Source organism: Silene latifolia, chromosome 6 (assembly GCF_048544455.1).
Source record: "Silene latifolia isolate original U9 population chromosome 6, ASM4854445v1, whole genome shotgun sequence".
NCBI lineage: Eukaryota > Viridiplantae > Streptophyta > Magnoliopsida > Caryophyllales > Caryophyllaceae > Silene > Silene latifolia.
Window position 1 is genome coordinate 71,815,126 of NC_133531.1, and position 11,683 is coordinate 71,826,808.

At 38.0% G+C, this 11,683-nt stretch overlaps 2 long non-coding RNA genes across 3 annotated transcripts; both read left to right on the forward strand.

Moving 5' to 3' along the window:
* The first annotated feature begins 2,153 nt into the window (after nt 1-2,153).
* LOC141658789 (uncharacterized) lies at nt 2,154-2,750 on the forward strand. The gene is made up of 2 exons (XR_012549425.1): nt 2,154-2,265; nt 2,373-2,750. It is a non-coding gene; the product is annotated as an uncharacterized LOC141658789 (long non-coding RNA).
* Nucleotides 2,751-6,006: 3,256 nt separating this feature from the next.
* On the forward strand, nt 6,007-8,521 carry LOC141658790 (uncharacterized). 2 transcript variants are annotated; one of them, XR_012549427.1, is made up of 3 exons: nt 6,009-6,541; nt 7,880-7,991; nt 8,099-8,521. It is a non-coding gene; the product is annotated as an uncharacterized LOC141658790 (long non-coding RNA). The 2 variants fall into 2 exon arrangements; XR_012549426.1 differs by having other exon boundaries at nt 6,007-6,541; nt 7,880-8,521.
* The last annotated feature ends 3,162 nt before the right edge of the window (nt 8,522-11,683 follow it).

Genomic DNA, 11,683 nt, shown 5'->3' on the forward strand with positions numbered 1-11,683 from the left:
AGTCGTCACTGGAAATGGATGCAGGTTATTTTTGTTTCCTCTTAATCGTTCATAATGAGTCTCATCTTAAATCATGGGTACTAATACTACTTGTTATCAAAATCGCCAGTTTCCGACTTTCCATTTGCTATCAAAATCGATTTGGGAATTCAGGTATATTTCATCATCTAGGTATTCGATTTTCAGTTTTGGATATATATTTGAGGTCTAATTGAATTATATGTTGGCCGTCACTGCCAACAACGGCGAGACAACAATGACGAAGCAACATCTCTTTCTCCCAATTTAGATCTATTTTTATCTGCTTTTAGTATTGTTATTGTTATTTTATTTTAAATTCTTAGATTTAAGTGTAGAATTTGTTAGATTTTATTTTAAAATCTTACTTTAGTTGATTTTATATAGGATTGTTGCATAGTTCCGTAGTTGTATTTTTGGTTTAATGCGAGAGGATGGACTGTGAACTGTGAAAGGCTTCACTGGATCTTGTATGCTTGTTATTATTACAATAGTTGTAGCATTAGTATCTGAATATGATCAGTTTACATTTTCAATTGGTTACTCCAATAAGATTTTTGCTCTTCCATTCACATTCTGCTACCAAATTTTCCTTATAAATGCGAAAACTCAATCTTCAGGGAATTCTTACAGGAGTTGCCATTGTGCATCGTTACTCTCTGAAGTTTAACGTTTATAATTGAATTTGTTATTGATTTGCCTACAGGAAGCGGTTGCAGATGATGATGTTGGTGATTTGGATCTCTTTGGTGATGAACTGAGGAAGACAAGGTCTTCTTTGAAGCAAGAGAGGCAGCTAAGAAGGCATCTGCCAAAAAGAAAGAGAGTGAGTTTCTTCTTTATTACGAAGTCTACTTTTTTTGGATAAAATCGTGGGCTGTATCTATATTATGCGTACCTGTGTTGGAGGCTTCAGCACAAGGGAGTTACCAAAGATAGCACCAGTTAGTGGTCCCACAAGTTAGTGGTCCCATGATAAGTTGTGGATATGTATCCTCCTCATGGATAAAGGTACGGTGAACCACACAAGTCCCATTTGAGGAGGACTACTGATTATGTTGTAGTAGCACAATTTAGCTACCATTTTTTCAAATTTATGAAGCATGTAACTTTGAGACCCACGCCTCACCTGCATTATTTGATTCAGCCGAATTATATTACCTCTTAAAAGGGACATGAAATATGAATGAATGACATGAACAAATAAGTGAGTGAGTTAATGAACCGCGAATAAGTGAGTGAATGAATAAATGAATGACCTATTGTGTTTTAAAGTTCTTAATGAAGAATTAGAGCTTCTAATTGCTTGACGATATGATGTAACAAATATTGCAAAAGGAAACTGCTACAAACAGATGCATCGTTGTCAGCTATGACTCTACAAGGAATGTTACTCAACTATGAACTATGGTTGGAACTTAGAAGTATCGATCCCTCGTGGCCATATGTCCGTATGTCAGACTTGGTTATTTTATAAAAACCTTAGTTTTTTTTCATTTCGAGTGTTTTAGTGCAAGAGTGTTGATACGAGTACACGAGGTTGTATTAAATTATGATAAGTTGGACTAGGATAGAGTGATTTTGTGGATCTTTGACAGTGAAGATGGTCTGCATATCCAAACAATGCTATTTTTCATACAATAATCCTCTTATTGTGTTCATGTCTTTCAGAATTTATGGAGGCAATGTTATCACAAAAGCCTAATTTTATTTATAATGTTTTTGGTGGTACCATACTCATAAGGTCACAAAACCTAATTTTATTTATAATGTTTTTGGTTCACTACAGATCCCACTAGGGGTTGTTTTGGGAATTCCGCCGTTCAACTATCCAGTCAACCTTGCAGTTTCAAAGATAGCACCAGCTCTAATTGCTGGTAACTCCCTTGTGCTGAAGCCTCCAACACAGGTACACATCGAAGATGTGAGAGAAGGCTATATTTTTGAGGTGTATGTGCAAGAATATGATTAAAGAAAGATTTTCATATTTTATGTATCTTAGCAGAAACAATTGGTAAGTTAGCTGGTAATGTTAAAAAATTTCACTAATTTGCTGTGATATGTGGTATGCTCATTGTAAATTTATATAGTCGTATAGGAACTTGTATTTCATGACTATATTTCATGTGGTTTAGGATCCAAAGATGCTCAAAATAAAAAATTACAGCCAATGAATTAGTTGAAGCTGACCAGAGCAATGCAAGGGAGTTTATGGGCTGAGAACTAGAAGCTAGGAGAATCCTCAAAGTATGTATTTGTTTTCTTGTAGCGCAGAACCTTTTCTTGTATATCTGGTATTTGAATGATGATTAATCTACATATGGCATCATCTCTAAGTTTTGAGTGTTGTTCAGGGAGAAAGGACATTAAAGCCGAGTTCAATGTGATGGCCTCTGCTCTATCGAAAGAAATGGGAATGGTGGAGGCTCATTTAAGTCGTTGGAAATATATTGCTCAAGAGTCCCTGTCTTTATGTGAACAAACAGTTTCTCATAAAGCATTACTGAGTGAGAGAAGGTATTGTTTGGCTTAGGTTTATTAGAGAATCCCAGTAGCTGTCTAGCCGATGTTCTTATGGTGCTTTGCTCCTTGGTTTTCATGCAAACATATGTTGGTAGTAACAATTTTAATTCAATAGGAAGGTTTGTATTTTGTATTTTGTATTTTGTATTTTTTTTCAATAGGATTTGTCCTAATGGTTCAAATTAAATCGGAAGGTTTTTGTGTAAAAATTGCTGGAGTTTCTGAGTTGTAACAGGTTTAATTCTTATGAGCTACCGCGGGCGGGATTGGGTGTCTGATTAAAGGGCTTCCCAATACGTACCTTCACCTCTTACTCAGAAACTTTGGATAGTGGACGACCTTATCCAGGGCGTACGAGAGTCATTCTAGAGATAGGATGCTAAAGAGGGACGATTTCCTTATCTTTAGTACCTATGTCAAACGCTGCTTTGTGCTTCGATTTGACCGAGGTATAAAGTGGAATTCGAACGGGTTCCAAGCATCCCACAAATGCTTGGTGGCGACTCCGAACATCTCTAATCGTTTCGAGACCCTTACCGAGACGAAACCGACCGACCTAAAATGATCCGGTGGAAAGCATTTTTACGCCGCCGAGCGTGGCTTTGAAAATGACCGCTGCATGTCCACAGATTGGCCTGGCGGGCAGGTGGCCCGTGACTACGGACCGGTAGTTGGCCCCAGATCCACAGACCGAGACGTGGCCCATGTCCATAGTTTGGCGACTCCGTTGGGGATAACTAGGACACTTACGTTTTTGTGATCCCTATATGGTGAGACTCGAACGAGGTCTTGGTGGAATGCATTAATTGATATTACGGTCACAGTCGGGATCCTTGTCCGGACCCACAACCTAACCCTTTTCGACCAATTGGCTCATCTCGTCGGCGTGAGTTTTCTCATCCCCGCGTTTCGAATCCCGATTGAGTCAAGCATACCATTTACATTACACATTTATGTTTCGTCAAAGAGCTTTCATTACTTTCGGGCACGAGGCTAGGGCACCCTCCTTACACATTTTGTTTGGATTGGTATCCCTCTCGCAAATCGGGGTTTGATTGCTTGGTGTGTAACACACCCTTTTAAGCCAAAACCCGTGTCAGCATAATGCATAATATAATGAACTGTGAGTGCTTATGTGCTACTAGATCATAAGTCCTTCCGTGTCATTTTCAAACTTTCAAAATCACCATTTTGCGCCGTTATTGATGCGTGTCATTTATATGATGTTTTACACCTTATTTTACACGCATTTCATAGCTCATTTATGTAGTTTAGGCTACTATTCTCCCTATTTCCGTCTACTTTCGTATTTTTGTACATTATTGCAGAAATGTGAAGAATCCAGCGGAAATCAAGCTAAATCCGTCCCTGAGTACCTTGCATTGCATTTGACGTGAAGTATTTAGTCAAGGAACGAGCTTGGTGCGCATTTCGAGGCCCAAAAGACAACTTTATGAAGAATTAGAAGCGGACTATCAGCTAAAGCAGTCGATCGACTGACCTCTATGGTCGATCGACCATAGCACAGTCACGAGAGCTATCAGACACCGAGACCAATCGATCGACCGGTCATAGTGGTCGATCGACCAAGCCGCTACTCTGACGCAAACAAAAAGATCGAAAATAAGGAAGCCCAATGTGTATTAGGTTTTGCGAATAATGTTATGTTATATTCCTATATAATGTAACCTGACATCAAGCTTTAATCATTCAGTTTTCATTCAGTTTTATTAAGGTTTTAGAATATCAAATAATTAGGGTTCGAGATTATTGTTCTTCGATTAATAAAGTTCTTTCCGTTTTCGGTTTTGGATCTCTCTCTGTAATTCCTTTTCGGTATTCTTCTGTTCAGTTTCGTTGTTTATTTCATTCGTATTATAGGAACTGCTAGAATAGTCTCCCGAAAGCCAATTTATCGTTTATTGTTAATTGTTTATTTCGTCGTTTTAATCATGAATTCTTCTGCTTTATTAGTCAATTTTATTGTTGTTCTTATCGTACCCATGAGTAGCTAAATACCATGTGCTAGGATGTAGGGAATCTGTAGAATTAGGCGGCAGTAGAATAGTATGACCTGAGTCGCGCCACGGTGGATCGACCGCACACCCTGGTCGATCGACTGGCCACGTGAGGTTTTGCTTCGTTTTAATTGCTTTAAATTCTATATTTGACGAATCGAGTGCACGCGACTAGTTGAATGCTTAGTAATTGACTGACCCATTAGATCAAAAGATAGGGAAGGTTGTTAAACTACCAATTAAAATGACTAAACTACGCTAAGATCGAAAGATAGGTAAAGTTTAGGTTATTAGTCACTTTTCAGGACGAGAGTCAGTACTAGTGATATTAGGGACCCGTAGCGAGATCGAAAGACGCTACTTGTTAAGAGTGGACCGAGAGGACCTCTTGTTTTCCCGCCTCATGTGTTTATTTCGGACCTACTTAGTATCTTTCGCGAAACCGAAACTAGTGTGAACCGACCATCTTAGTACCCTTTTTATATTTGATTCTATACATTTCTTTAGTTTATTGCTCATTAGTTATAGACCAATTCAATCAAATCCCCAGATCCGTTACTTTAAGACTGAAATTAGACAACTATCAATTACATCTGCCTCTCTGTGGTTCGACCCTGCTACCACTATCTATACACTACTACAATTTAAGGCTACGAGAACGCCTCTAAGAGAACGGTTGATAGCGGAACCGGTCTCTTTGTTATAAATTAACAAAGATAACGGTTGTTTCTTCCAACCGTGCTCGTAAATTAACAAAGAGAACGGTTAGATTTGACCAACCGTCTTAAAAGAAATAAGAGACCGGTTAATATTTAGAACCGTTCTCCTTGAAAAACAAAGAGCACAGTCCCTCTTTATCAACCGTTCTATTTGTTAATTTGTAAATCCTAAATAATATCGAACTTCACCGCACATACAACTTCCATTGCTTTCTTTCGAACACTAACAATCCAACCTTCTTCTCTTCATTACCCAAACCTGGTGAACACCAATCTCATCCACGCGAACACCACCCATTATTGTTCCTCGCCTCGGCGAGTCTCGATCAGACTCCATCGCGACACCCCATCCACCTCGACGAACCCTTCAATCGCACAAGTTCGAAAAGCACGGGTTTCGGATTATCGCCATTGAAGTCGTCACTTTGGAAATGGATGCAGGTTATTTTTGTTTCCTCTTAATCGTTCATAATGAGTCTCATCTTAAATCATGGGTACTAATACTACTTGTTATCAAAATCGCCAGTTTCCGACTTTCCATTTGCTATCAAAATCGATTTGGGAATTCAGGTATATTTCATCATCTAGGTATTCGATTTTCAGTTTTGGATATATATTTGAGGTCTAATTGAATTATATGTTGGCCGTCACGCTAACAACAACGGCGAGACAACAATGACGAAGCAACATCTCTTTCTCCCAATTTAGATCTATTTTTATCTGCTTTTAGTATTGTTATTGTTATTTTATTTTAAATTCTTAGATTTAAGTGTAGAATTTGTTAGATTTTATTTTAAAATCTTACTTTAGTTGATTTTATATAGGATTGTTGCATAGTTCCGTAGTTGTATTTTTGGTTTAATGCGAGAGGATGGACTGTGAACTGTGAAAGGCTTCACTGGATCTTGTATGCTTGTTATTATTACAATAGTTGTAGCATTAGTATCTGAATATGATCAGTTTACATTTTCAATTGGTTACTCCAATAAGATTTTTGCTCTTCCATTCACATTCTGCTACCAAATTTTCCTTATAAATGCGAAAACTCAATCTTCAGGGAATTCTTACAGGAGTTGCCATTGTGCATCGTTACTCTCTGAAGTTTAACGTTTATAATTGAATTTGTTATTGATTTGCCTACAGGAAGCGGTTGCAGATGATGATGTTGGTGATTTGGATCTCTTTGGTGATGAACTGAGGAAGACAAGGCTGCTGCTGAAGAAAGAGAGGCAGCTAAGAAGGCATCTGCCAAAAAGAAAGAGAGTGAGTTTCTTCTTTATTACGAAGTCTACTTTTTTTGGATAAAATCGTGGGCTGTATCTATATTATGCGTACCTGTGTTGGAGGCTTCAACACAAGGGAGTTACCAAAGATAGCACCAGTTAGTGGTCCCATGGTAGGTGAATGATTGTATTGGCCACAAGTTAGTGGTCCCATGATAAGTTGTGGATATGTATCCTCCTCATGGATAAAGGTACGGTGAACCACACAAGTCCCATTTAAGGAGGACTACTGATTATGATGTAGTAGCACAATTTAGCTACCATTTTTTAAAATTTATGAAGCATGTAACTTTGAGACCCACGCCTCACCTGCATTATTTGATTCAACCGAATTATATTACCTCTTAAAAGGGACATGAAATATGAATGAATGACATGAACAAATAAGTGAGTGAGTTAATGAACCGCGAATAAGTGAGTGAATGAATAAATGAATGACCTGTTGTGTTTTAAAGTTCTTAATGAAGAATTAGAGCTTCTAATTGCTTGACGATATGATGTAACAAATATTGCAAAAGGAAACTGCTACAAACAGATGCATCGTTGTCAGCTATGACTCTACGAGGAATGTTACTCAACTATGAACTATGGTTGGAACTTAGAAGCATCGATCCCTCGTGGCCATATGTCCGTATGTCAGACTTAGTTATTTTATAAAAACCTTAGTTTTTTTTTTCATTTCGAGTGTTTTAGTGCAAGAGTGTTGATACGAGTACACGAGGTTGTATTAAATTATGATAAGTTGGACTAGGATAGAGTTATTTTGTGGATCTTTGACAGTGAAGATGGTCTGCATATCCAAACAATGCTATTTTTCATACAATAATCCTCTTATTGTGTTCATGTCTTTCAGAATTGATGGAGGCAATGTTATCACAAAAGCCTAATTTTATTTATAATGTTTTTGGTGGTACCATACTCATAAGGTCACAAAAACCTAATTTTATTTATAATGTTTTTGGTTCACTACAGATCCCACTAGGGGTTGTTTTGGCAATTCCGCCGTTCAACTATCCAGTCAACCTTGCAGTTTCAAAGATAGCACCAGCTCTAATTGCTGGTAACTCCCTTGTGCTGAAGCCTCCAACACAGGTACACATCTTTGAGGTGAGAGAAGGCTATATTTTTGAGGTGTATGTGCAAGAATATGATTAAAGAAAGATTTTCATATTTTATGTATCTTAGCAGAAACAATTGGTAAGTTAGCTGGTAATGTTAAAAAATTTCACTAATTTGCTGTGGTATGTGGTATGCTCATTGTAAATTTATATAGTCGTATAGGAACTTGTATTTCATGACTATCTTTCATGTGGTTTAGGATCCAAAGATGCTCACAATAAAAAATTGAAGCCAATGAATTAGTTGAAGCTGACCAGAGCAATGCAAGGGAGTTTATGGGCTGAGAACTAGAAGCTAGGAGAATCCTCAAAGTATGTATTTGTTTTCTTGTAGCGCAGAACCTTTTCTGGTATATCTGGTATTTGAATGATGATTAATCTACATATGGCATCATCTCTAAGTTTTGAGTGTTGTTCAGGGAGAAAGGACATTAAAGCCGAGTTCAATGTGATGGCCTCTGCTCTATTGAAAGAAATGGGAATGGTGGAGGCTCATTTAAGTCGTTGGAAATATATTGCTCAAGAGTCCCTGTCTTTATGTGAACAAACAGTTTCTCATAAAGCATTACTGAGTGAGAGAAGGTATTGTTTGGCTTAGGTTTATTAGAGAATCCCAGTAGATGTCTAGCCGATGTTCTTATGGTGCTTTGCTCCTTGGTTTTCATGCAAACATATGTTGGTAGTAACAAGTTTAATTCAATAGGAAGGTTTGTATTTTGTATTTTGTATTTTGTATTTTTTTTCAATAGGATTTGTCCTAATGGTTCAAATTAAATCGGAAGGTTTTTGTGTAAAAATTGCTGGAGTTTCTGAATTGTAACAGGTTTAATTCTTATGAGCTATACAATTCAATCATGTAGGGTTACGATAAAAATAGAATTTTTTTTTAAAAAAACAAAATTAACAACCAGGACGGTTAGTACCATCACAACTGTTCTCTTTGAAAAGGTAGAACTAAGGCGCCAAAAAATCTAAACTTCTAACAAAGAGAACGGCCTTATCAAAGGGACCGGTTCTTATATGCAACCGTTCTGTGTGTTATATCAAAGAGAACGGTTGTGGAGCTCGGCCGTTCTGATTGTTGTTACAAAGAGACGGGGTTGACTTGATTTCAACCGTTCTCTTATATCAAAGAGAACGCTTGGCCACAGGACGGTCCAAAGTGCCTATAAGAACGGTTAGAGACCGTTCTCTTTGATCATTTTTGTAGTAGTGGATCCCTTTAATGTCCACCCCAATTTGAGGTTGACTAACCAGAATGTCCTTAATCCGGGTCCGCAGCAGCAACAAAACTATGTGCCCCCTTATAAGCAGCAGCAGTATCAAAAGCCTCCCTATGTGCCTCAGCAGCAGCAATTTCAGGTTCTGATATCTCCGAATTGAAAAACATTGTTCAGAATTTGTCGGGTTTGCTGCAAAAGGAGTCTCTAGCTAGAGAGACTTCTACAAAAATGTTGGAGAGCCAAATTGCCCAATTGGCAAGCAAAAGTGCAACTAGAGCTGATCGAGTCCATTTCGTTTCACAAATCAAGCATATGTGGTCGTTGGTCAATGGTCGATACAAAACACAATTTATACTTCACAAACAACTCTACAATTAGTAAAGAGGCAAGTAAAGGTCGGATCCCAAGGGACGGGTATTGAAATGAGAATTCTATTGTAACTAGTAGTGTCTAAGGGGTGTCACAAATTGGGTTGATGTAGAAGGTTACTAAACTAAAATAGCAATGAAAATAAACTAGCAAGATGAATAAAATAAGGGGTGTAAACAATTGATTAAAGGCACTAGGGTGTCATGGGTTCATAGGGGAATCATGGGATATGATCATACAAACATGTTCTCAAATTATAAGCAAGCAATTATTGTTGTGATGGATTGAGTTGGGTTATATCTTACAATCTTAGGAAAGTTTGGGTCCCGGAGCCGAATCGATTAGATTGTACAACACCTACAATCGACTTAATCTTTCCTACTCAACACATGCATGGTCTAACAAGACTCGAGTTGGGTTATGTCTTACAAGTCAAGTTGAAAGGATAGAAGATGATAGTAAATGCAAGGATTCATAGGCTTAGCATTTCATCAAATATAACATGTGCATGTATTAAGATCAAAACAAGCAAGCAAATAAGATATTAAAGCATATTGATTTAAGCATGAATCATTCCCCATGTTGGTTTCCCCTAATCACCCATTAAACCCTAGCTAAGAGACTACTCACTCATTATCATATTGATCATGCTAGAAAGGTTGTCAATCATACTAACATAATGAAACATGATGAATAAATGAAAGTAATTAGCAATAATTAAAAAGGGATTAAGAGATTATACCTACTAATGATTCCAATAATAAAGCAAGAATAATAGAAGTACTTGAATCCTAGATTGAGAGGTTGTCAATCTCCCAATAATAACCCAAATAATCTTCAATTACCCAAAATAAAGTAAGAACAAGAGAGAGATTAAAGAACTAAAACTTGGATTAAAACTTGATTAATATTTGATTACAATATTGAAGAGAGATTTGATTGATATTAACTACCCTAATTATTGATAAGAAGAACATGCTCCTCTAATTAGACTAATGGGGTATTTATAGTGAAAATTAGGGAGGATGCATTAGGGTTAACTAAGGGCTAAACTAGTAATTACACTTTTTAAGTTGAGCAAGGAGACTCCGGTATTCTCCGAGAGAAGGGCTTCTCTAATCGTAGCTTTGAAGAATGAAAACGTGCTGTACTGAAATCCGTGCGGATGGGAGTCGGGACGGCCGGATCTGGGCTGGAGAATCCGAGCGGATCCTTGGGCAAGACGCTCGGATTGGCGAGGGGGAATCCGAGCGGATTCCTTTGAGGGACGCTCGGATTGGGCTTGGACGGACGGACGGATTGTGTACAATCCGTTCGGATTGTCTGGCAGCATCTTTTCTTCTTCTTTTCTTCCCTTTTCTTCATGAATTCCTTGGGGATTTCCTTGGGGACTCAAGGATCCTTTCTCAACAATGCTCTTCTACTATGCTATGTACAAAGGCCTTCTAGTCTTGTCTCTCCTTGATGCTTGGTCATTGAATACAATCAATTTAGCCTTGTTTTGCTATGAAAATGCAAGATTCTTACTCCTTTCCTACCAAGGATCAAAATCTCAAATAATATGCAAAACAAAGAACTAAAGATAAGAAATGACCCAAATAGGCACTAAAAAGCATGGAAACAATGGTAATTCGGGGGCTAAATATGCGCCAATTATGGTCACATCAAATATCCCCAAACCGAACCTTTGCTCGTCCCGAGTAAAGAGGTGACAAAGACTAGGACCAATACTAACCTAACCTAATAATAATAGCCGATATGAGACAATTAGCGGGTCTCACTCCGCCCCTTCAACTCACAACAAGACAACCATGAGGTAGGATGCCTTCTTGTAAGGCAAGGTGGGTCTTTCCAAAATGGCGACACATCCAAACTTTAAGCACACAAAAACACATAATGGATGCATCTACAAAAGAATAGCCACTTTCCTCATCTAAGTGGCGGAAATTATCTACAAGGGAAGCAATTCAAGGGTACACAATCCTTCATAGATGCAATTTGTTCAAACTACTAGGCCTAGAAGGATACCAATAAATCACCTCCAAAATGTGTCAAGCTAGGGTACCTTTGTCCTCAATCGTTAAATGCTTTTGTCAAGAGTAGACTCCCTATGGTGTTAGAAACACTGGAGGATCGCGGAATTCCCCCTCTTGCCTAGACAAGAAGAAGGGTCGTCCCCTCTCTACCATGCACAAAAATGGATACGATGGATAAAGGGATCGATAGTAATTGAGCTTCATTTTGGGAGTTTGCTTTGTTGTTGTTTTTCCCCCCAATTTCATGTGGCATGTAACATTTGAGAACACTTTCTTTTGCCATTTCTTTTTGATTTTTGGCATTTCAATACTTGATAACTTTTTGAATTTCTTTTTTTGAACATTTTCAAAGTCACCCCAATTAGTAACGAGGGTG